Source organism: Sorex araneus, chromosome 8, assembly GCF_027595985.1.
Source record: "Sorex araneus isolate mSorAra2 chromosome 8, mSorAra2.pri, whole genome shotgun sequence".
In the NCBI taxonomy this organism is placed as follows: Eukaryota; Metazoa; Chordata; class Mammalia; order Eulipotyphla; family Soricidae; genus Sorex; species Sorex araneus.
This window is the reverse complement of record NC_073309.1, coordinates 385089-410887: the sequence shown is the minus strand read 5'-3', so window position 1 is coordinate 410887 and position 25799 is coordinate 385089. Positions and strand designations below refer to the sequence as shown.

The 25799-nt window shown below is 55.2% G+C and overlaps 1 protein-coding gene across 2 annotated transcripts in view; it reads right to left on the bottom strand.

The window, feature by feature from the left end:
* Positions 1 to 25799, bottom strand: part of ANKRD11 (ankyrin repeat domain containing 11) — a 90515-nt gene that overhangs the window by 18178 nt on the left and 46538 nt on the right. For both annotated transcript variants that reach the window (XM_055145025.1, XM_055145024.1), the window contains exon 2: positions 17583 to 17661. The gene's annotated coding sequence lies outside the window, so the exon portion shown is untranslated. The remainder of the gene's footprint in view (positions 1 to 17582; positions 17662 to 25799) is intronic.

Below are 25799 nucleotides of genomic sequence, written 5' to 3'. Positions count from 1 at the left end.
ACCACAGAGGTGCATGCACCACATATACCCCCCGCCACATTCACACATACCACACATGCACACCATATGTGCCACACACGTACATGCTCAATGCCTGTTCAAGTTTCATCCATGAGAGCTGGGAAAAGGACCCTGGAGCTCACACATCTCTGAAAGCATCCAGAGAAGGTCAGGGAGGGGCTCCAGACTGGGGATGGGGAAGGGGTCCCTGGGGATGTTGTATGTGTGTCACCTTTTGGAGAAATACTTCGGGAGGGTCATGCTGCCTCTCACAGCCAGTATGTTGAAAAGGCAGAGGCAGCATGTGGGTTGGCGCCCATCCAGCCTGGATCTTGGAAGTCAATGCCTAGTACCCTGCCACTGCATAGCCCTAGGTCTGCCCAGAGCAGCCCTAAGCACCACAGGGTGTGGCCAAATGTCCACTCCAAAAAGTGGGGCAGGGGGGTGGAAAGTGCAGGGGGGAGGAGAGGAAGTGGTTGACAAAACCCAGCATATGCTGCCCCCAGCAGGTGACCATGGCCCAAAAAGGGGCTGGCTGGCCCTGTTCAAATGGCTCTGAACAGCAATCACACTGGCCCATGCAGATTTCCCACCACATGTAGGGAGTCTGTTTCTGGGGCGTGTGTCTGGGTAACTCCACCACCCTCCACCCCATGTGCTGTGGAAACCCCAAAAAACGAGGCGGAAAGAGGCCAGCACGGAGTATGGGTGCCGCACTGAGAGTGAGCAGAGCCTGGCTCTGGTGCTGGTGCAGGCCTTCCACAGCCTGCCAGGAGGGAAGCCACGCCAGTGCAGTCATGTGTCCACCCAAGAGCATGTCCTGGCCCAGAGTACCCACTGCCTCCATTCCCTGTGAGCAATCACCAAGCCAGGATGCAGAGGAGCTTGCTGCCGGTCCCACCTGTACAAGGCTCTGTGCAGCACTAAACTGTGCACCCAGGGAACACAAGACACAGACCAGCCAACAGAACTATAGCCAGAAACAGAAAGGGAGACACAGCTGCTGGCAAGGCTCATGGGGCCACCAGGGGGCGCTCTCACCACCCCCAACGCCAAGCCGAGAGAGGGAGGACAAGGGGTTAGACTGCCTCTCCCTGGGCTGGTCCCTTGGACCCCGGAAGGAGTAGGGATGCTGCCTGCCCACAGCAGGACAAGCTCCGGTGTAAGTGGACATGGAGCTGAGCACTTGCTGATGAGAAGGTGATCAGGCAAACTTGGGCTCTGAGTGGGGAGGCGTGCACCCAGCCACCAGGAGACAGGCAGATGTGCAACTTCAGACACCTTGTTTGGAACCAAGCCCTGGCCTTGTGGTTTGGGAGCCCACAGCTGACCCCGCACAAGAGCCAGGCCCGCTGCTCAAGCACCCCAGGGCTGGCGGTCACGTGCATTTCTCAAACCACGAACCAGGGAAAAATCCTCCTCCGATCAGCTGACACTGATCCCCACTTACACTTTTACACTTACGATGGATTAAATGTGGTTGAAAGCAACAATGCCCTTGGATAGAAGCATGTACAGGAGACAGGGCCTTGGTGTCCAGGGCACCAGGGCTGCTCCCCAGCACCACTAAAGGAGTGATCTGAGTCAGGAGTAGACTTGAGCACCACCGGGTGTGGCCCAAGCCCTCAAAACCACAGATGAAAGAGGAGAGGGAGAGGACTGGAAGGGATAGCCAGTCCAGCCAGCTCTGCAAGCCACAGGCCTACGCTCCAACTTGGAGAGAGGAACAAGCCCATGATGCCCGGCAGGGGACACATCTCCCAGCACAGCTTGACCTGGTCCTGGATGCAGGCACCTGAGGTGAGGTGCCCGTGAGCTCGGCTCAAACCTAGGGCACGTGCCAGCCACTGTCTGCAGGTGTGTCTATGTGTGCGACCTGACCATGACATGGGGTGAAGGGTGGCCCTTCACTGAAAGGCACCGTCAGCTGAGCAGCTGTGCTGGGCACAGCCATCCCAGCCCCACCCCCACATCCTGAGGGGAGAGGTCCAGAACAGCTCTATGGCTGGGCTGTACAATGCTGCATGGGAAGGAACTCCATTCTCTAGTGGGGTTCCGGAGCCCACAGCTGATCCCCGCACAGGAGCCAGGCCTGCTGGTCAAGCACCCCAGAGCTGGTGGTTACATGCATTTATCAAACCGTGAACTAGGGGAATGACCCTCCCCGGGCCTTGAAACTGATCCCCTCTGCCACACAAGACACAGCACAGCCTCTCTCGGCCGTGTCCCCCTGGGACCACTCCACCCCCTACACTCCCAACTGCGGTGACCCCCGTGCTGGGCTCTCCAGGGTGCCTCCACCCCCTGTGCTCCAACTAGCTCAGTTTCTAAGGTGGAGTGGGGACAACACCCAAGACACGCACCCTGGATTCGTTCCTGTCTTGAGGGTCCCCTCCAGGGGACTGGGTGCCCAGATCCCTGTCTCCAGTGAGGGCTGTCTGCCCATGACTGTGGTCCCAGCCTGCACTCTCTGACCCAGCGCCCTGTACAGGCTCCAAGAGTAAGGCTTGAGCACTGGCAGGTATGGCCTCCAAATTAAACTAAATAAAAAGGTCCTACTTCCAGGAACATTCCTGGGGGTGTAGCCGGGAAGTGCTGATGGGACACCAGCTGGTGTCAACCTTCTCAAGCCCCTTGTGGAGTCCAGCCCTGGTCTGTGCCCCACACATGCACACAGCACACAGGAGGCCACTGGGGGCTGGGCCAAGGTCTCTGGGAGGCAGAGCGGAGGAAGAGGAGGAGCCTGGAGCACACACCAGCTTCCCAGAGGCAGGAAGCAGGTCACAACAGAGCCAGCTCAAAGTACAACTACAAGGCCCTGGAGGCAAACAAAGGTGCAGAGCAGAAAGCCTGGGGCTGCTCCCTGCTGGCACCAGGACCAGTGTGAGGGCCTGAGCGTAACCCCAGGCCTCAAGTGCCCTGAGGCGATCTCCAAGGACAGAAACAAGCCAACATCAGCATTCAGGAAAGAGGAAAGGAACTCACTCAAGGACACCAAGCTTCCCCTAGGCTCCGCTGTCTCTGCTGGCCTGCAGGGAGGTGAGCATGGCTGCACACAGGCTACCCTGGCGAGTGAGCAGGTGTGTGTGTGTGTGGTGGTGGTGGCGGGGAGGGCTGGAGTCCACAGCCACCCATGGTGTTGTCCAGGCTGCGGCCCACTGCTTAGGTAAGAGCCCATCCTAGGTAGCAGGTGACAGGATGCGCCCCAATTGTGCCCAGGGGTTCCACACACCCACAGACCTGGTAAAGGGTGAGACATGGTGTCCCAAACACACAGGATTCGATCTACTTGACGTGCTGAGTTTGCTTTGGGGAACCACACACACAGCAGTGCTCAGGGCTTACTGTTGGTTCTGCATTCAGTCACTCCTGGTGGTGCCTGGGGGGTAATATGGGGTGCTGGAGATTGAACCCAGGTAGGCCACAAGCAAGGCAAGTGCCTACCTGCTGTTCTATCCCTCCAGCCTGTGCTTCGGGAATTATTTTTAACTCAAAATCCCACACATTGGAATCGGAATGACAGTACAGTGGGTAGGGCACTTGCTTTGCAAGTGGCCGACCCAAGTTTGATCCCCAGTATTCCATATGGTCCCCCAAGCAAGGAATGATCTCTGAGTGAAGAGCCAGGAGAAGCCCCCAAGCACCGCTGGGTGTGGCCCCCAAACCAAAACCAAACAAAAAATAAAACCCCCGCTTGGAGCAATAGTACAGCGGAGAGGGCATATGTTTTGCACACAGCTGACCCGGGTTCATTCCCCCGCATCCCATAGAGTCCCTTGAGCATGGTGAGGAGTAATTCCTGAGTGCAGAGCCAGGAGTCCCTGAGCATTTGGGGGTTGACGCCCCCCAAATAAAGCCGACCACCCCCAAAACCCCACACTGTCGAGGCCCCTTGGGAGACCAAGTGCTCTGTGACGTGTCCACGGGAGAAGCAAAGAAGTGTACAGGTCCAGGCTCCTGTCCCCACACTCTCTTTCCCTTCCTGCCTCCCTGGTCACTGGTCAAGATGCTCAGGCTCTGCTCCTGGGGACACTGCAGCGTCACAGAAGCAGCCGACAGCACAAGGCAGGTGGAATGGTCTCAGAGCCCACCGCACCTCATCCCACACCAGGGCCTGAGGCGTGCTGGCCGCCCTCTGCAGAATTACTGCAGGGATGGACCCCACCTTCAGGGCTCCTGAGACTGACTCAGCACCTGGCTTCACAGCCCAGGCGGGCACTGACAGGTAGAAAGTTCCAAGAGAAGAGGGCGGGAGGCGGGTAGCAGGTCTGAGCCTGGGAGAGGCTCCACCCTGATGAGCCCCAAGAAAACCGAGCCACGGAAAACAGGCCACTTCATCTTGGGGAAGCATCTGCGTTACAGGCCCTGGAAGCAGTGATGAAATGTCATGTGAGCGTGGCTGAGAGTGGGAGACCAAGTTCTTGCGTGTACCGTGGCCAACTGTAAGGAGAGGGAGAAGAGAGGAAAACACAGGCTGGATGCAGCCTGCGCACGGCTCAGACCCTGAAAAGGGGCTGATACCAGCTTCCACTCCTCTGGAAGCTAAGGACACCCCCGCACCCCCAGGCAGTGAGTGAGGCAAGCTGCAGGGTCCAGTGCAGGAAGACAAGACGCAAAGATTGAGTGTAAGAGTGTGTGTGGAGTTAGCACAGGGCCAAGGCACTTGCCTCACACACAGCAAGTTTCAACCCTGGCATTGCATAGGGTCTCATGAGTAAGCCCTAAGCCCTGAGCACTGCTGGGTGTGCACCCCCAATCAAAACAAAACAAAACAAAACAAAAAACAAACCAAGAAAAAAAAATACGGTGCAGAATGTAAAGGAAAAAACAGAACTATATGTACTCAGATCTGACATTCAGAACATTCTATGCAATCTAGATTTTATTTAAAACAGAACAAATAAAGCTAGTCTTGGGGTTGGCTCTAACAAGTGGGCTTACACTGCATGCAGGTGCACCAGGCAAGAAAATTCAGAGTATGTCTGTCCACCAGAGTTGGGAGGGGGGGGGTCACTGTCAGAGCCAAGGTGTGCCCCAAGGCAGAGCAGCTGCTGCACGTGGGAGGGCCTGAGCGGTGTCACTAGCACTGCACATGTCCCGTCCCCTGGGACCCACCTGTGTTCCATCCTCAGGACTGCATCATCTTGGTCCAGTGAATTCTATCTGTGTGTGTTACAACCAACAAGAGAATGTGACACCTGGGGCCACTCCCAGGCAGAGTTCAAGGGGCCCAAGGGTCCTCCTGGCAATACTCAGGCCGGGCAGGGATTAGGGAAGGGGTCCCAGGGTGCTGGAGATCAGAGAACATGCACAGTGCACTCTGCTCACTTCCTGCTCAGGAAACGAGAACCACGCAAGAGCACCTCAGAAGGAATTAGAACAAGAACACACATGAGTTTTCATGCAGAACCTTAGAAATCTGGGCACAGGCTGGACATGGAGCTGAGCCTCCAGCCCCTTCCTCCAGGCTCAGCTTCAAGGCTACTTGGCCCCTCAAGAGCCCAGAAGGGTGCTTACCTCACACAGGCCAGCCCGGGTTTGATCCCTGGCAACCCATATGATTCCCTAGCATCACTAGGAGAGATCCAACTGGTGGGACCCCAAAACAAAAATACCCAACGGCCTTCACACGCTGCTCTACTACACTGGGAGCCAGGCAGGTTAGGTGGAACCAGGACGAAAGGGCAGAGTGCTCATCTGCATGCTTGGTCGCTGATGGCGGCCACCCCACCCTCCCCCCAGGGCTAGGCAACCCCCATAGCACTGCCCAGGAAGCCCTTGGGACACACACAAGCAGTACCATGGTGCTGAAGGCCTTGTGTTGCCTCAGGAACCCAGCGACTGAGTTCCACAACACTGAGCTGGCTGCTCCAAGTACCTGCCACCCCCTTGCCCTGGGGCCCGGGTATGTGGCAGCCAAGCCTATACTCATGGGCAGGAAGGAGCCCTGTGGAAGGAGCTCCCAGGAGCCAAGAACAGGCTGCTCTCCACAGGCTCACGAACATTGGATGTGATGTCAGGTGTGTGCAAGGAACTCCTCAGACTCACAGTCCTTGAATATTGAATCTTTAGCAGGAAAGGCACAACTGCCACAGAGACATTTCTGTGGCAATTGTACCTGCAGCCCAGACATGAGGCAGGGCCTTCAAAGACCTGGGGACTCACGACTCACATACTTGAAGGCTGTGGCTCACTGCACGAAGGGCAAAGGTGCTGCCCTGGCTCCCACTGCGGCATATAGGTCCAGTCATTGTAGAGGGCGCTGAGCTGGCCAGGGGCTCCTAGGGAAGCTGTGCTGGCCCCAACAGCTCGCTCCACACCACAGGCACCAGCCCACATGAGTGAGCGTCCCTAAGACATCAGCTGAGGCCAGCACAGAGGCTTTGCAAGGCCCTGCACGAGGCGCTTCTGCTCTCAGCACCCTGAGACCCACTGAGAGCGGAACCTGACGGAAGAGAGCCGACGCTGGGGTAGCCCCAGCCTACCAGGAACGGTTACAGACACTGCATGGTTCAGCCCGGAAAGACCCTTCCTTCTCCAGGGAGGCCTGAGCCTGGCCTCTGACTCCAGCAAGGTGGCAGCACATGGCTGCACTGAATGCAGGTTGGCATGTGGCAGTGAACAGACCCATCTCTAGGGCTAAAGGGAACTATGACATGTGGTGTGTGTGGTGGCAGAGCTGGGGGATGCCCTCGCCAGCTGCTCGTGTGAACCCTCTTGACACAGGAAGCATACATACTCCAGGATCTTGCCCAGGCTCCAGGGGGAAGGAAAACCTCTCCCCACCCGTGCCTTCTGTGGGTCACAGCTCCGGGCAGCCCTGGGCAGATCACGCACAGCTACTGCTGATGTGGGTCGGACCCTTGGAGAGTGGTCTGGAGTGTGCATTGCTGTGTGGACCCCAGAAGGGCAGCTTCCTTAGGCACAAACAAGGCCAGAGAGATACGGCAGCAGGAGGACATTGGCCTTGCACGTGGCTAGCCCAGATTCAATTCCCGGCCTCCCATACAGTCCCCAAAACCCAGCCAAAAGTGATCTCTAAGTGCAGGTGTAGGACAAAGTCCTGAGCACCGGCAGGTGTGGCCCAAAAAAACAAAAAGTTCACTTGTCTATGAGCAAGCACCAGAGACTTTTTAGTTGTGGTTGACCTGTGAGGCTACTGGAGCAGATGCCTATGAGGGCAACACACACACACACACACACACACACACACACACACACACACACACACACAGAGGAGAGAGAGAGAGAGACAGAAGGGAGAGAGGGAGGAGAGAGGAGAGGGAGAGGGAGGAGAGGGAGGAGAGCGGGAGGAGAGAGAGGAAGGAGGAAGGAGAGGACAGAGGGAAGAGAGGGAAGGGAGAAGAGAGGGAGGAGAGGGAGAGAGAGAGGAAAGAGAGGGAAGGAGGAGAGGGGTAGAGAGAGAGGAGAGAGGGAGATGGGGGAGAGAGAGGAGAGAAGAGAGGGAGAGAGGGGGAAGAGAGAGGCCAGGGGAAAGAGAGAGGAGGAGAGAGAGAGGAGGAGAGAGGGGGAAGAAAGAGGAGAGGGGAGAAGAGAGGAGAGGGAAGAGAGAGGAAGGAAAGAGCTGAGAGAGGGGGAGAGAGGAGAGAGGGAAGAGAGGGAGGGAGGGGGAGAGAGGGAGGAGAGAAGAGAGGGAAAGAAGGAGAGAGGAAAAAGAGGGAAGAGAGAGAGAGGAGAGAGGGAGAGAGAGGAAGGGAGAGGAGAGGGGGAGAGAGGAGAGAAGGGGAGAGAGAGGGAGAGAGAAACAACTGCCTTTGGGCTCAGAAGGAAGCCCGGAGCCTGTGGGAGCCTGTGCCGGGCTTCTGAGGGAGATAAGAGGTGGGCACACTACAGGGCCCATGGCCTCACCTTCCTGCTGGCCTGCAGAGCTAGGGTGCGGGCAGGCTTCTGGCGAGAGGTGGCCTCCAGCAGCTCTTCTTTCAAGAGAAAGCCACCACAGCAATCTAGCCACCCCGCGGACGGGCCAGAGAGCAAGGGGGCCCATGTCATGGGCCACATGGGAGTAGAGGCCTGCCAGATCCCACAGCACTACCCCGCTGGGGAAGTGGGTGTGTCTCCAGCAAAAGGCCCAGGAATCCCCAGGAGAGCAGGGATTTGAAGCAGACAAAGCAGAGCCCGGGGGCGCTGCCCTGATCACCAGCCCAGCCCCTTCTAGCTCTGGTCTGTCAGTCTGAGGGCACAGGCTCACACCCAGGCACCCTGCCCCTACCTTCTAGTGTGGGGCAGTCCCCAGACCAGAGGCCAGACAGCACCGGTGTGGGCCTGGCAGGTCTGGTCAGCAGAGCCACTCAGGAAGGCAGTGGGTCAGCCTGGTAAGCCCTGGATCCAGGCGCCGGGGGGGAGCCCTCCCCTTGCCACCACAGACCCCTCCGTCCCCCCGGGAACTCCTGAGGCCCAGGACTGCTCTTTCTTTTCTGGTATATTCTGTGCTTCCCTCCCACTGAGCCAGACCTAGACTCGGTTTGGAAAGGGACCTGTCCCATTCCTTCCCATCCTGTGGGGTCCCAGTAGTTACCAGGAGGCTCAACAGTACAAAGCAAGGTGGGGTCTGGCCGTGAGCACTTCTCTAGGGAGTAGAGTTTCCTACTCAGACTTCTCAAGTCCCAAGAGGAAATCTACTGGCAGGGACAGTGAACAAGTTGGGAAAAATAACACCAATGAAAGATGAAATCTGTTAAGAGCTTCTTTGCTGGGCATTCTCCCCTCTCCCGGTTGTGCTATGCACAGTTCCTCCTAGAAGCCCTCCCATGGCCTCGCACCATCACCCCCACCCCTGCCTCCTAGAAGGGGTACCTTCAGTCTCCGTCGTGAGGGCTTTCTGAAGGCATGGCATAGGCAGCAGGCCCAGGGCAGGCTGCTCAGCACTCTGGAAGCTCCTTTCAGACAAGCCAGGATCCACAGGAAAGCGGCTGGTGCCCCGGTCCAGGATGCGCCCAATAAGGGGACATTCAGGTCTCAGGACCACCGGGAAGGCACCTGCCATCTCTGTCCAGGAGGTGGGGAGGGACAGGGGAGCACCCAAGGGAACACAAGGGAGGCACGGGACCCATGAGCAGCAGGCAGCAAGTAGAACTGTTTCAGGCAGGTGGAGAAATTCGGGAGAAATTCAACCGTGTCCAAGGCCAGCGCTTTACCACTGTCCTCTCTCTCTGCTCCCAGACCAAATTTATGATGTACTGTCCACACTGATAGACAACGAGGCTGAACCCCTGGGGAAGGGCAGCCCTGCCTGGGGCCAGGCTCCTGAAGTGAGCAGCGTCTGTGTCTGGGAGGCTCCTGGGAGAATGGGACTGCAGGGGCACTCGTCTGCTAGAGCACAAACGGATCCTACGCAGAACACAGTTGGGCTCAGAGCTGGCAAGAAAACAAGCAGCGCTAAGAGCACCCAACCAGCTGCACCTGTGGGCCTGGGTCCTATCTAGTGAAACAGGTCTCAGGATACAACAGGAACTGTGACTGACTCTTTAGTCACTTTGAAAACAGAAAAGGGGAAAAAATTTAGAAAGAGAAAACATTCTGTAGAAACTTAACATTTCACAGTTTCTAACCCTCATTTCTCAAAAACACACACCTTCATCTTTTTTCACCAAACACTCTATTTTCTGCATCTCCAAACTGCTCAAGCTTCAATTCAGCTCCAAAAATATAAATGAGTAGATATAAGACTCCTCCTTCCCACCAAGAGATCCACTGTGAAGACGTTATTTCTGGCACTCCAGTTGCAGAGTGAGGGTGCCATTTTTAACTCCTTTCCTTGGAGTCCGTCAGGGCCTGAGCCTGCAGGTGCCCAAGCAGCCTGCTGATTCCTGTACGCTCTGGGCTGTAAATGGTCTCTGCTGGGAAGGGGTGGTGAAGCACAGGACGTTCACTGGGTGGGGGGCAGGGGGCTGCTGACTCCCCAGGACGAACCAGAGGCTTTGGCGGGAAGCATCTTGGCAGCTGCAGAGTCCAGGAGGAGAGGACGCTGTCTGGGCTAGGTGGCAAGCACATGGGGACAAGGGCTCTGCTACACCATCCCATAGATGGATGCATGCTGGGTGGCACCCTGAGTTAGTCTGTCCTCTGGAGCTTCCTCAGAGCAAGGGGAGAGAGCCTCTGAACCTCCACTCAGTCCAGAAACCAAGTTCCAGTCTTGAGAACATGGTGGGAGCGGCAAGGGGCTCCACACAGCCCTGCTCCCTGTCTGTCTCCCCAAGCCTCAGAACTTACTCCCTTTTCCCCTTTTTCTTGAGCCACCCCCAGCAGCACCTGTGGAGCCTTACAGGGTGTCAGGGATCAAACTCAGGTCAGCTGTGTGCAAGGCAGGTGCCCTCCTGCTGTCCCGTCTGCCCCAGAATGGGCACCCTTTACAAGCAAAGGTCCTGACCCCAGCAGGCAGATGGGAGGGTAGTGGGTTCTGCCTGCCCCTCTACCTGGGGCCCCACACACAGCTGACAGGCACATATCATCTGGGTCTGATGTCCCCCAGAACTAGGCAGTGCTCCTGCCTCGGCTGAGGGCTAGGAGCACACCAGGGGATGGGGCTCCATCGCAGGGCACCAGCCAGGCTCCAGCTCTCACACACTCAGCTAGCTAGAAAGCCAATGAAAGGGTTCCTAAGAAACATCCCAGGTAAGCAGCCAGCATAATCCCTTATGTCCCAGCCTTCTGACTATAGCTGCGGGGACTTGGCCTACTTCCCCCCTCACAGAAAAACTCACTCAGCACCCCTGGAAACCCACCTTCTGGGTGGGCACATAGAAGGTGTTCCCAGAGGATGCTGAGTCCATGCTTCTCTGGACAGTCCCAGCTCTTTCCACCCACTGGGCAGGCCCCAGGGACAGCAGAGACCACTGAAGGAGCTGGTTAGAACATTTGGCTTAAGTGTCTGGAGGGGCAAGAGGAGGACTTTCCATCAGCAGATTCCAAGGAGACATCCCCAGGGGTCTTCAGCCAAGAATGTGTCTCGATGGCACATCCTGCATTGTGACTTCCTTTCTGACAACACAGACTGTTTATACGTTCGCAGGCATCTCAAGCTTCCCCAGATAAGAGATCTCCCAGTGACCACCAATGAAATCAGTGACACACCAGTCCCCCTGGGTGCCCCCCTGTGCCGTAAGAGCTGCCAAGGGCATTAGGGCAGCTCAGGAGGAGGCTGTCCCTGTCTCTCACCAGGCCACTTCCTGCTCTTCTGGCAGGACCAAAGGCCTCCTGCCACCTGGAACCATGTTCCTATGACCTCAGCCATCAGGTGAGACAGTTGTGTGGACAAAGATCATCTAGGTCATAAATAGGGAGGATCCACAAAAGGGAAATGATTAACTTGGGATGCAAGTTGGAAGATAACAGAAACCAAAATAGTGGGTCCCAGTTCTCAAGAGGGACAGGGTCTGGCCACCCCCAGACATCATCGGGCCTCAGAGAGGACAAGCAGAGATGAGCTTGTGTGATGGGCTGTTTCCTTTCTGGTCCCCACCCTGTGTCTTGCCCTGGGTGCCTGCAGTGACGGCTGCACCATGTGGCACCTGTGTGCCCTCGGGGCCTGGCTCCGGCAGCGACACTATGGCCCCAGCTTCTGTGTCTCTGCTTCTATTCCAGAGCCCCCTCCAAGCAGTGAGTCTAGAACATGCTTCTGAGGAACAGCATTGCCCCTGTGCCCACCTCCTGTGCCAGGACAGGGCACGTGGGGACAGGACGTGTTGGCCTAAGGGGCCTGGGCAAGTGCTACTCTCAGAGAAAGAGGGGAAGAGGGCGGGATGACATGCCCAAGAGCACCGCCCTGCACACATGCAGGCAGCCACTTGCTCTGAGGTCACGTGGTGACTCAGACAGTCTCCAAGGACCCAGAAGGAGCCAACATCCAGAACACAATATCCATCTGGCTGGATCTCAACTTGCAGGACAAGCAAACCAGGAGAAAGAGTCAAGAGGCTGGTAGGTGGAAATGGGTAGGAGTAGGGAAGGGAAGCAAAGAGTCTCACAAAAGGCCACCGCAGATCTGAAAACGACCCAGCACAGCGAGAGCACAGCAGGTAGGGCACCCACCCTGCACATGGCTGACCAGAGTTCAATCCCTGAGCATAGTCAGGAGGAAATCCTGAGCAAAGAAAGGGCCCAGGACATAAGGAAGGGACCTTCTCCTTCCCCATGTGGGTTTGAGGGCAGGACACATGGGTACACTTCTTTCACACCAAACCGGCCAATGTTCAGGGGTTACTCCTGGCCCTGTGCCCAGGGACCCAATGCAGTGCCAGGACTGAACCCAGGTCGGCCATGTGCACGGGAGGCAAGCACCTTACCAACTGTGCTGTCTCTCCTGCTCCAAAACACTCTCACTTTTAACACTGATATTTACTCAAGTAGTGGGATTATGGGAGATTTTTATTTCCTTTTGAAATCTAACTTTATTGACAGTGCCGTTTGCCAGATTGTCTCCACACTCCCTCCCTCCCCACAAAAAATTCCGGGACCCACCCAGGAGGTGAGTGTGGCATTCTCTGGGAGCTGGTCTCTGCAGACACAGGTGAAGCCAAGGCCATTGGCTGGTGCTGGCCATGAGGGTCAGTCCTATGAGAAAGAAAGGTGGACAGAGGCCACTGCCAGAGATGTGGGGTCCAGAATCAACGTACTGCAAAGTGGTCAGTACTCCAAGGGGCTGAGAGTCTAGAGGCCTTGGGAGGTCCTGCCCTGGTGCCCCAGGCCAGTAGAGGGAAGCACAGAAGTCACTGTGGTCCGGTCTCCCTCTGAAGCTCAGCTCCATGGCTCCAACCAGCAGAAGAGACCAGTTACACACTGAGCCCTGGCTCAGTCATGTGGGTTATCTGGAAGATGTCCACTCCTATGACCTCCTAAACTGCTGGCTGGGGGCTGCTGCAGGTCACACCGTCCCCTGCTGCCCCAACCTCCCTGTGCCCACCTCCTGGCACCCAGACACCTACTGGGAGTGCTCACAACAGGCAGCTGAGACATCCTGGGCAGAGCGCGGGCTCACGGCACACAGGAGGCCGCTGATGGCAGTGAAGAGGACCAACACTGGTCACCCAGTATTGGCCCAGAGGCCACTGAGAGCAGCTATACATAAAGACAGACAAGTACAGGAGATACTCTGTAGGGACTCCCAGGAAGGTGCAGTGCAGGCCCTGGCCAGAGGTGGCCTCTTCCTCACAGCTGTCCCCGGGCATAGGAGCCCAGAGGGGTCTATCATGGCCCGCCTGGGGAAAGGCACCTCCCAGCCCTGTCCAGAGAAGCTGAGCAGGTCACGGGGCGAGGATGCAGTCATGCTACTGGGCCCAGGAACCGGCAGCTGGGATCTTTCCCACCTGAGATGGTCTTGTGGCCACCTCTGAGAGTGGGTCTCAGGGGTTGGCATTTGCTTGGTGAAGTTTCCTGAACAAAATTTGGTCCTGGGGGCTGGAGAGAGAGTACAGTGGGTAGAGCATTTGCCTTGCAAGTGGCCAATCGGTGTGATTCCCCAAATCCCATATGGTGCCACGAAATCCCCCGCAGTGATCCCGGAGTACAGACCCAGGAGTAAGCTAAGGGGCCCCCAAACCAAAATAAATAAAATAAAATATGGTCACATCTGAACCGGCATCTCATTGTTGCATTTCCAATTGCAACTGGCCTGGGAAGGGCCACGAAGGAGCTATGGCCGTGTGGACACAGTGCTCAACACTCTGGTCTCAAGAAAGCTGTGCCAGCAGAGCCAAGGGGTCGGCACAGATGAGAGTGGCCAAGAAGGGCATCAGTCAGGCAAGGAGCGAGGTCAAGGTCACATGCTTCTCTGCTTCCGCCCTGGGCCATCAGATCCAGGCCGCACTGAAGCCGCCCCTTCCCGCCTGCCATGAGCAGAGGTGTCAGAGAGAAGAGGGGTTCCAGAGCAGTCCCATGGCCCCATCCCCACCCTACCTCTCTCATGCCCGCTGCCAGCCACAGTGCCCCATCCATTGAAGCTTGCACACACTTGAGCACACTTTAGACCCCACAGGATAACAGCTGGCACCTGCCCCTGGCCAGGGCCTCCACCAGAGCACTGGGTGACACACAGGCCACCCTCTGCAGCCGATTCCAGGACGCATTACAGACGCCCAGGCAGGATGCAAGGGAGGCTGTTTCAGCAGACATCTCAGCTGGGGGCCTCATGAGGCATGGACAGAGTATCTCTCTGTCCGTGTCTGTCTGTCTCTCCAAGTGCTGCCCCTGGTCCTCCAGGCCACAGCAGTACCCTGAGAAGGAAGGGGACCAGGACACTCAGAAGTGTGTCCATGGCCCAGTCAGGAGGCACAGGCACCTGTGGTAAACAAGAGAAGTGGGTGACAGAAGGGCCTGGACTTGCCAGCAGCCCACAGGCCTGTCTCACGGTGTCTGTACTCTGCCCAGTCCCCACCGGGCACTTGCCATACAGGGCCATGTGAACTGCTGCCTTCCCCCGGCTTGGCCCTCATCCTCCCCAGACCCTCAGTAATGTGAGAACTGTGGGAGAACAAAAGGACTTCTGGGGCAAATGTTAGAATATGGCCATCAGTTTTAGTATTAATAAAAAAACCCTACATGAACCTAAAAGACAACTAATATTCCATGTGTAGCTACAGGGAATCTACCCAAAAATCACCTCTAGAACGGAAAATCATTACACTGCTAAGTTCAGTAAATCATATTGGAATAAGCTTTTGAATATGTCTTTGATAATGAGGTAAAATGTGCTATTACCTATTTTTAAATTCTAACAAGAGCTTTTTTGTTAAAAAGACAAATGAACTGGCGTTAGGACCTGAAAGTTCCATACAACCTGTAACTCCAGGGCCTTCCCACTGCCTGCCTCTGAATCTCAGGGCCCAGCAAAAGCTACTGCAGACAGGCTGCGGTCACCCCACCACTTTCTCTCTAGTCCTCCCTTCTACACTAAGAGTGGTGGGGTGACCTCAGCCTGTCTGCAGTAGCTCCTGCTGGGCCCCGATTGTGTAGAGGGGAGGACTACAGAGAAAGGGTGTGGGGGGAACCTGCTTCCTTCACTTACCTCCACCTGCTCTGCTTGCTCAAGCCAGAGCACCCCACGCTGGGGCCTCAGCAGAGACAGCCCCCAGGCAGCTCAGGGTGGCTCCCTGCAGATGACTGGGCACAGGGACAGGAGCCAGCACTCGCCCCCGGGGAGCAGATGCAGCCTGGCTTTCCCTTTCTTCCCTTCAGCTCCACACCCAGAAATGGGGCTAAGCATAGCCAGCAGCTAGGGAGACTGAGCATAGGCCCCAGGTCCACTTCCAGGTACTGTGTAGCCCCTGAGCAGGCCAGACAGCCCCCAGGACAGGGGTACAACTACTCCGTTCACTTCCTGCTGCTCCCTGCTCCCATTAGGAGGCAAGACCATGAGAGGTGACACAAATGGAGCCAGATGAGCCCAGATCACTCAGCAATCGGGAGTCTGATATCGGACCAACAGTTCCTACCTCACCCTAAGCAGTGACAATGAGCACTTACTGGTCAGCGACATGAGGAATGACAGAAACTGAGAGAACCTGCAGCAGCTCTATTCTCTTTCCAGAAGTCATGGAGGGCCTTCAGCAAGTCACCCCTGCCTGGCCATGATCCTGACCCTATTCACCTCTGGGCAATGATCACTGCTTGTAGCCATCAGGAAGGCCATGTCCAACCGGAAGTTGTCAATGGCAGAACTGCCTCCTCATGGTCCAAACTTGTGAAGGCTGTGATACCTGCTGTCAGTGCTCCAGCTGCGGCCCCATCTCCTGAGGTCACAGAGGTCACAGGGCTGCAGAGAGAACCCAGCAGGGAAGGCCTTGTGCTCACATACAGTTAACCCAGGCTCCATCCCCAGAGCTCCACCAGGAATGAACCCTGAGCACCAATGGGTGTTGACTGACCCCCCACCCCCCAAAAAACCGAGGAAAAAAAAACAAACACAGACCTAGTTCTCAACCCACCCAACACTAGCAAAAAAGAGCTTCAAGAACTCATGTCATTCTCCCTAGGGACACACCTGGCCGCGGGTGGTGGCCAAAGGATGCAGTAACCCCCCTCCCCCTCGAGGCAATGAATCAAGATCACCATCAGGTTTCCAAAAGAGGGGACTGGAGCGTTAGCACAGCGGGTAAGGTGTTCGCCTTGTATGCGGCAGACCCGGGTTCAATTCCCAGCATTCCAAATGGTCTCCTGAACACTGCCAGGAGTAATTCCTGAGTGCAGAGCCAGGAATAACCCCTGTGCATCTCCGGGTGTGACCCACTGGCCACCAAAACAAAAAGCAAAATAAAAGTTTCCAAAGGAAGTCAGAGCACAGCCCCCAGGGCGGTGGGTAGGGGATGGGATCTGGCTGCTCTCTGTGCCAACCTATAAGGACAAAACGTGTCCAATCAACTGGTTCTACCCCTAACCCTGGGAGGCAGGCCTAAGGGACACCCTTGGGCCAAGGAATCCATCACTCTCCCCAGCACCTTTCAACCAGGCTGCTCTGAGGACAGAGGCAGTTGAGACTTCTTTCCATCCAGCCTTGCCCTCGTGTCCAGGTCTGCAGGAAAATGAGCATGGACACTTGGTGGCAGAAACAGGGAGAACTTAGGTCAAAAGCTTTCTTCCCAGGGGATCAAAGAGGACAGTGAGGTGGGTGCTTGCCTGGCATGCGGCTGACCCAAATTCAATCCCCAGAACCATAAAGGATCCCCTGAGCATAGAGCCACAAGTAAGCCCTGAGTACCACTAGATGTGGCCCCAAAGCAGAAGTTTTAAAAAGCTGCTCCCAAAACACACACATGCGCACACCCCACCCCCACCCCAGTGTCTGCCTGAAGGTACACACACAAACCCAGCCCAATGTTTGCTTGACTGCACATACAGAACAGCCCACATCTGCCTGCCTGTGTATACACATAACCAGTGTCAGCCTGTACGTGCACAGAGAACCAGAGTCTGCCTGGGTCTGTCCAACGGTGCACATACAGAATCAGTCTCCATGTCTGCCCGGCGGTGCATACACAGAGACAGCCCACATCTGCCCAATGGTGCACACAGAGAACCAGCCTATATCTGCTCGACAGTAAACACACGGAATTAACCATGCATCACTGAAAACTGGCCAGCCTGACAGAGATGACACTATCCAAGAGTCACATGCGTGTCACCCAGAGACTTGCGTCAAGAAGTCATGTCCCCACAATCTCAAATGACCAGGAATCTCAGGGGACAAGGAATCAGAACCGAGTAGAGGCATCTCTTCCTCCACTGACTACACGCCTGGCTCCAACTTTGGGAGCACTAAACACTCGCAGCAACACTCTGCTGCCAGACCAGGGTCACTCACCTGTTAAACACCCTTGGTGTAGCACAAAGCATAGCACCCCAAGGCAGGACCCAGAGAGTGGGGACAGAAGTCCATGGAAAGAACCCTGAGAAGAGCCCCCCCACCCCCCATACTCCAGGCAGCAGCTCCCAACGCCAGGCCCCAGTGAAGCCACGTTGGGACAGAACCACACTCAGGCCTCACAGTCCAAGAAAGGCAACTAGCAGGGGGAAGCATCACTCCGATGCTCATGTCACACCCCATCAAAGGGACAGAAAAAGACCAGACTCACCGATTCCATAGCTAAAAGTTGAGGCTGACGACAACCCAATTAAATCCAAAAGGTATGTCCGGACGCTGCTGAGGGGGCCCTGCAAAAGGGAAAGAGATTAGTTTGTGCAGACTCCCCATGCTCTCCCCCTCCTCTGTCCCGCTCCCCTGGGGATCCCCAAGCCTTCCCTGTCCCCCTTCCCTGGAAACTCCAAACCCTCCCCTGTCCCACTCCCCCGGAGACCTCTCCCCGAAAGACCCCCAGACGCTCCCCGTCCCCCTCCCCTGAGATGACCAGCATTATCTCCTGCTTCGCTTTTAGTCCAGGTCACTCCAGACAGGTAAGCAGGTGTCTCAGGCTTTGGTCCAGCTGACCTGGGGTTGCACAGGGAGCTCTGAGATGGCCCTCCCTGCCCCCACCCCCTGCCGCAGGCATGGCAACAGACCTTCCATGACTGCTCCTCCCTCCAAGATGAGCTATTGGCACCGCTCTAGACTCCCTCTCAAACTCAGGAAAATCTAAACTTTCCCTTTGGCTCACAAAGACAGGTCTGCACGGAAGGGGCTGGCTTCCTCCCTGGCAGGGCACAGGCACCCAGCACCACTGGAAGCAACCAGGAGCACTGAGCCAAGAGTGATCCCTAAACCAAGCGATACACAGCAGGGAGGGCACTCGCCGTGCATGCGGTCGACCAGGGTTCCATCCCCAGCACTCCACAGGGTCCCCTGAACACCACCAGGAGTAATTTTTGAGTGCAAGGCCTGGAGTAAGTCTAGAGCAAAGCTGGGTGTGGCCCAGAAATAAGCAAAAAACAAATCAGTGTGCCTCTGCCCACCCTGAGCATCATGCGGTTCCTCTGGGCTCTCTCTGCACGCCTCCCCCCAGCCCAGAAGAGGACTCCTTCATACAGGCCAGCTCTCCAGGGCCCTGCAGAATATGTACCCCAACCAGGCAGGGGTCCTCAGGACAGTCCACACTCTTGGTGCTCAGGTGTCATGGCAAGGCCCACTGTATGCTTCCTCCAGAGCACAACCCACTTGCTGGGCAGCTGCTGACATGCTGGGTCTCAGACAAATGAGAAGTGAGCTTCCTCTGGACATGGCCTGAGTACATCTGTGTCTCTTCATGAAACTTAAAACGCATCCGATTTACCATTTATACAGCAAAGCACTGACAAAACCACTTTATCATAAAATGAAAACAACAGGATGGGGGGTAAAGGTTTCAACATTCTTGACCAGGTGGGACAGGACACAGAGTGGCTCCACACTCCACGTAGGCCAACAGCCCTCAGCTCCCAGGACGCACCCAGAGCCGCTTCCTGCAGCCTTGCTGGACTGCTGTGTCCATTCATGCACCACTAGAAGTTAGAAAACACACTCTCTGTAAGGTATTTTCACATAAAACTGTAGCAGTGTCAACAATACAGAGGTAAATCCAAAGTAAAAACAGTAAAAAACTCAAAACAATCTTGACAAATCACTTGAAAGCCAGTGTTGATTACAAGCTTCTCAAACTTCTACCACAAGCAAATCTGATGACCAAGTGTCTACTTCATGCTGTTCCCTGAGCGCAAGGGCGAGAAGGGGGCCTCTGAGGGTGGGGGGCTGGCGCTGATTATGCAGAGGTCTCCCGGGACAGCTCCAAGATACTCTGGCATTAAGTGAGTATTAACAGAATACCCCTGTCTCTCCCATAGGCGGCCACCCATCAGGCGTTCCCACATCTGCCTGCAGAATGGCGGGAGAAGTGCTGTGGGGAGCCAGCCCTTGGCATAGCACCAAGGGCTCCAGGCCTCCTAGCAACCAGGAGCCTGGTACTACTGCTGCTCTGTGAGGCTACCCCCGGTCCTGCTCAGGGGTCACTCCTGGCAGGACTCGGAGGGCAAACCCAGGTAGCTCCCCTGTGCTGTAGTTCTGCCCTCCCCCACTACCCAATTATCTCACATGGACATCCTCCATCCTCACAACCTCATGAGGGAGTGGGCAGACATGGGGCGAGGCACAGAGCCACCCCCCATGCTCTCTGAGAACAAGAAAGGTGGGAGCTCACAGGCATGACTCTCTTCACGGCTGGGACTCCCAGGACAGGGCTTGGAAACTACTCAAAGTTCCCAGTCATGGGGCTGGAGTGATAGCACAGTGGGGAAGGCGCTTGCCTTGCATGCGGCCGACCCAGATTTGATTCCCAGCAACCCATATGGTCCCCTGAGCATCGCCAGGAGTAATTTCTGAGTGCAAAGCCAGAAGTAACCCTTGTGCATCGGCGGCTATGACCCCAAAAGCTCCTCCCCTCCAAAAAAAAATCCCAGTCACATAGAAGTGGCTGTGAAAGACCTTCCCTATCTCTTCTGTTACTGACAGCCACCACTACCCATCTTGACCCTTTCTGGGAACAGGACAAGTCTCTCGGTTGTTTGAATTGGCTGTGTGGGAATAACGGGACTGCCCCCCACCCCCTACTTCAGCTGGGGATGTCAATGCCCAAAGACTGGAGGAGAACCTAAAAGTCAGCGTGTCTCCCCCAGTCAACGACAGGACAGAGCAGCCAAGGGAAATGCTCCTCCTTGACCTGCACACAGAGTGGACCTGTGGGCCCTGACCATGTGCCACAAGCCGTGGGCGTGAGGGCAGGTGACTGGACCTTTCATAGGCAGGAATAGGCCGCACATCAGAATCCTCCCTGTGGGTGCTCTCTCAGTGCACAGCCCCTGATCCTTGCCATCACGGGACAGTACAAGTCCTCCAGGAGCTGGGCTAATACATCTCTCACACTTGAAATCCTGATCACAGACCACCAAGGCCCTCAGGGGCAGCAAACACCAGTACAACTCAGCACACAGCAAGCGTTGTCTCCTATGACCTGCAATGACCAAGAGATAATGCACGACTCCAGGCCCACCACTGTCCACAGTGAGCTGAAAAGGGCCTTTCCCCCCCCCCCTTTTTGGGTCACACCCATCGATGCACAGGGGTTACTCCTGGCTCTGCACTCAGGAATTACTCCTGGCAGTGCTCAGGGGACCATATGGGATGCTGGGAATCGAACCTGGGTCAGCCGCATGCAAGGCAAATGCCCTACCCGCTGTGCTATTGCTCTAGCCCCAAAAGGGCCACCCTTTCTAACAAGAGCAGAAGAAATGAAATGTTGAGAAGACGCTCACTCAGATGAACCCACCTGACACTGAGAAACAGCCACATTCTGTTAAAGCAGCCAGGCCCTAGGAAGGAAGTGTCCCATGTGCATCTTCAGCTGGGAACAGTCTCCCACTAACACCCCAATCACTACAAGTGACCTGCAAACAGGATGGAAGTATGGGAAAGGTTTGCTCTAACTACTAGGCGAGAAGACCTGAGACACCTAACACTTGCGCATTGGCTGCTTGTACCTAACTGTTCTGATTTTTCCTAAGTATGGGGGTGGAAACGGGCACAGAAGACACAGAAAGGAACATGCAGATGACAAAAACTCACATTTACAGCCACAGAAAAATGGGATTAGAGCTGTTGATCGCTAGGATCACTTTAGTTTTAAAAGTTTAGGATTCTTCAATACCCATCCAAATACCACCTCCTTTAAAATGGGCACAAGGAGGCCAGAGAAATGGTACAGAAGCAGGGCACTGATCCAAGTTCAATCCCTGACACCACACAGGGTCCCTGCAAGCTGTCCAGAGTGATCCCTGAGCACCACCAGATATGGCCCCAAAACAAAACAGAACCACGCTCCATCAAAATGCACCACTCTTCCCCAGGCTGCAGAGCCAAGTGTGCTCTGCTCTACTCTGCAGAGACCTGCACCTGTATGTGCATGCGTGTGTAGTATGTGGGGTGTGGAGTGTGTGAGTGTAGGGGATGTATGTGTGCGCGCGCACATGCACCATTCAACTCTGTAGCCAGACACTGAGCTGGGTTTGGCACGTGTGTCTCCATGGAACAACACTCAGGCAAGGCCATCCTGGTGCACTTCACTGATGAAAGGACGTCTCCAAAAGCAAGCACAGCTCTCACATACTCTGAGACCATCTGCCAACTCCTGAAGACATTCCATCAGGAACAGTACAAGCTCTGCCCAAGCCTCCCCAGAAGCCAGCACAGGCCTCAGGGCCCTGCTTTGTTTGGAGAGGGGCAACCCAGCAGCCTATGAAGCCAGGGGTCAAGCCTGGGCCCTTGCGTCGACTCCCCTGAGCCCGTGCATCTCTGAGTGGGTAAGCCCTCCCTGGCTGAAGTGCTGGCAAGGATCCTTTGAGCCACATACCCCAGGCCTGGGAGAGAACACCCTGCTTTCCCAAATCTGACTAGGTATGCTTCCACTTCCTGTCATGGGGAAGGCCTTTCTCCTCACCCGTCCCACTCATGCTCAGGAGTATCTGCTCCTATTGGCTCTACCTCCACGCAGCCCACCCTGACATAGATATACCAGCTCCCGGGGTATAACAGGGGCCCCATGTAGACCATGGCTCCTCTGCATACTGCCCAGTAAGAGCCCCACCTGTGGGGGCTTCCTTGCCAGCAGGAAGTCCCCCGACACGGCCAGACCCTTGTGCTGGAGGGTCTGGGTCCCTGCAGCATGAGAGTGTGTGCACGAATGTCTCTGTTTTGTGTGAGTGGTACAGCCCAAGTGCTCACTTGTCAGCGTCAGGCGCTCTCTCCCCTATCTCACCTCCCGATACTGAGAAGTGACCTGCTCACAGCTTCTGCAAGGTCTGGCTGATCGACGAGCCACAGCTGAAGGCAGGAGAGCACCATTTCACCCTCCGGCCTACCTGCAGAACACCATCTCCATCCTCTGTGCTCTCCTGCCAGTTCCCCAGGGCACACCCAGGGACTGTGCCAGGACCCTCCCGAGTCTCAACACTGTCACAAGGTCACAAAGCAGGCCAAGAGCGTGGGGGTGGGGGTGCATGGGCAGTAAGACACCTTTGCAGTCATCACATACAGGGTCTGGGCCCCCATGTCCCCGTGGCTGATCCCTCAGCTGGATGGGCCTGCACAGGAGCAGATATTTCATCCTGAAAGACAGTGGGGACAGGGCTCAGATGGTCAGGCACCTACTTTCATCCATGCCACATGGTCCCCTGAGCACCACTGGATGTACCCAAAGTACAAAGACAAGAAAAGTGGGGGTGGAGGAGGATGAGGCCGACTGGAAATGACAAGAGGTTGCTCAAGTGGTTGGGGATTAAAGTGACTGCAGACATCAGAACCCACTCACGGGCACTGCTGGAACATGGGCCCCAAATGTACTCAAAGGTTTTCTTAAGGAAAGAAAAGCAGAGTGTGCTGAAGAGGCAATACCATGTTCCCTGAACACCAGTAGATTAGGCCCGAAAAACAGGGAGGGAGGGAGGAAGGGAAGGAAAAAAATCCAGGGAGGGAAGAGGGCGGGGGAGGGGAAGGGGAGTTTACCCTTAAATGCTTGTTTTCTCTACATGAATAAAACTCTGATTCAATGCCTTCCATGAGGCCTGTTCAATCCCAGAATTTATAACCCCAAGCTAGGAGTCACTCCTAAGGACGGAGCCAGAGCAACCCTGAGCACCAGCCACCCAGAATCAACCGATGCACTCCAACTCTGGTCTGACTGGCATGGGAGACCCACACTATAGTCCAGGTGAGCAGCCTCTGTCCACAATGTCCACAGAGACGACAGGGGAGAGCCAGGGTGTAGTGTGTGTGAGAGACGGGAGTATGTGGGTGTGTGAATGCTTCTGTGTTGTGTGTGTATACTAGTGTGCTGTATGAGTGTATCAGTGTGTGTGTGTGCAGTGTCCAGAGGCAGGGCTGGAAACCAGGTCACGTGTGAGCTGGACACCTGGTCACATGTGACAGGAACCACAGTGCTACCAGCCCCACTTCTCAGCAGTCAAAAGGGAGTGTGGTGGTAACTCAAAAGACAAATGTAGGCACAATCCAAAGAAAACTCTTGCCTTGATTCCTCATTCAAGCCCCATTCCTCTTGGTGAACAGAAGGGGTTTTGGTCTGACACATCACTTGTATCACTTGTCTTCCCGTTGATCTTTGATTTGCTCGAGTGAGCGCCAGTAACGTCTCCATTTGTCCCTGTCTCGTGCTAGTGTAGCCCAATGATATCTGCTCGCTCCAGGAACAGGAAGAGCCTCAAATTGTTCATTTAGGGTTTTGATGAAGAAGTCTGACCATCTCATTGGTGGGCGGCCACGTGGTCTTTTGACATCCTGTGGAATCCAGTCGGTAACTGCTCTAGTCCAGCGGTTGTCTCTGAATCGCATTACATGTCCGGCCCATCTGATTTTTGATGTCTTGGCAAACAAGACAGTCCCTGATTCTTGATCGTCGACGGAGGTCGGAACTCCAGATTCCTTCTCTCACTTGAGTGAGATGTGATACTCCTAGGATAGCTCTTTCGATTCTTCTTTGGGATACCCGAACAGCGTTCTCATCCTGTTTGTGTAGGGCCCAGGTCTCTTGAGGCGTACGTTAGTGCAGAAAGAACGGTGTTATTGAAAAGATGTGCCCCGAGTTGGAGGTCCTTCGTCCTCTTAACCACTTCTTCAATGCTCTTGAAGGTGTTCCATGCTGCTCTCTTCCTCCTGCGCAGTTCTGGCGCCAATCGGACATGTTCGTTCCATTGAGAGCAAATGGAGTGTCAGGGACCAGTTCGTTTTTCATGAGCATCATCCTGTTGAGGTTCAGCTGCAGTCCAACCTTTCCACACTTGCGGTCGAAGTCGGTCAGCATTTGTGCCGCTTGGCTAATGTTTGGCGTTATGAGAACAATGTCATCAGCGAAGTACAGGTAGTGCAGTTGCCAACCGTCTATCTTCACTCCCATTCCTTCCCATTCCAGTTATCGCATGATGTTCTCGAGGGTGGAACTGAAGTGTTTTGGTGAAATGGTTAGCACCCTGCCTAACCCCTCTCTTTATGTCAACGATCACTTCTTTGTAGAATGGTGAGATCCTGGTGGTGAATCCATAATACAGCTCGCGGAGGATCTTGATGTACTGCGTTTGAACGCCGTGTTTGGCTAGGGCTTCGATGACCGCTTCAGTCTCAACAGAATCGAAGGCTTTCTTTAAGTCGATGAATGTTAGACAGAGTGGCATCTTGAATTCTCATGGAACTTCAATGAGTTTGGTCACTCTGTGGATATGGTCGATCGTGCTGAATCCTTTTCGGAACCCGGCTTGCTCACATGGTTGTCTTTCTTCTAGTGTTCTGCCTATTCTATTCAGGATGACACAAGTGAACAACTTGTAGACGACAGACAGCAGGCAGATTGGGCGATAGTTGTCAATGTCGTGGATGTCTCCCTTATGTTCTGTTGTACAAGAAGGGTCTGACACATAATATTTAGATATAAATAAACTTATGTATGAAGGCAGTGATACCAAATCAATGCTTCAACTTCTAGGAAGACGCCATGAACTGTGCCCTGGGGCTGGTAACTGTGCTTCTCCATGCCCCAGAGAAAAGCACGGATACGGGGATGTAGGCGAGCTGACACAGGGGTGAGGCAGGGACAGGGGCTAGGGGATCTTGTTACAGACACAAGACTTCTACTTGGTCCCTTCACAGCTCCCTGGCTACTTCAAACCCACCCCCATGAGCATCCTTCCAGTCTTCACTCCTGGGCCAGGTACAGGCACACACTGACAAGCAGAGTACAGAGGAAGCCTGCTCCAGATCGCCAGTCTTCGGGGAACAGGGCCCCCCCTCTGCCCCCCACGATCCAGGCACAGGTCTCTGGACATAGGCCATGAAAGCAGATACTCTGCAGCTTTGTGCTGCAAAGTTGGAGACTCCCAAGGGCCTTGTGGCCCCCTGGGCGCTTTCTTCGGCACCCACTCTCCCTCCTCTTTTAGCTCTGGACTTCAGGGGCAGAGAGGAGCTCCTACAAACAGCGTCCTCCAGAATTCAGTGTGATCTTTTAAACCAAGAAGCTTCGGGGCCAGAGAGAAACTACAGTGGGGAAGGGGCTGGCCTTTAAGTGACCAACCCCAGTTCAATCCCAGGCACCACAGAGGCCCCCCAAGCCCACCAGAAGTGATACTGGAGCTCAGAGCCAGAATGAAGCCCTGATCATGATCAAGTAACCCCAAAATAAAACAAGAAGCTTCTGTCAGGCTATGGATGTAAAAGTAAGTGTGTGTGTGTGTGTGTGTGTGTGTGTGTGTGTGTGTGTGTGAAGGAGAGAACTACATGGAACCAGAAAAACCTGATTCCATGTCAAGCACAAATGAAGGTTCCAGTCCAT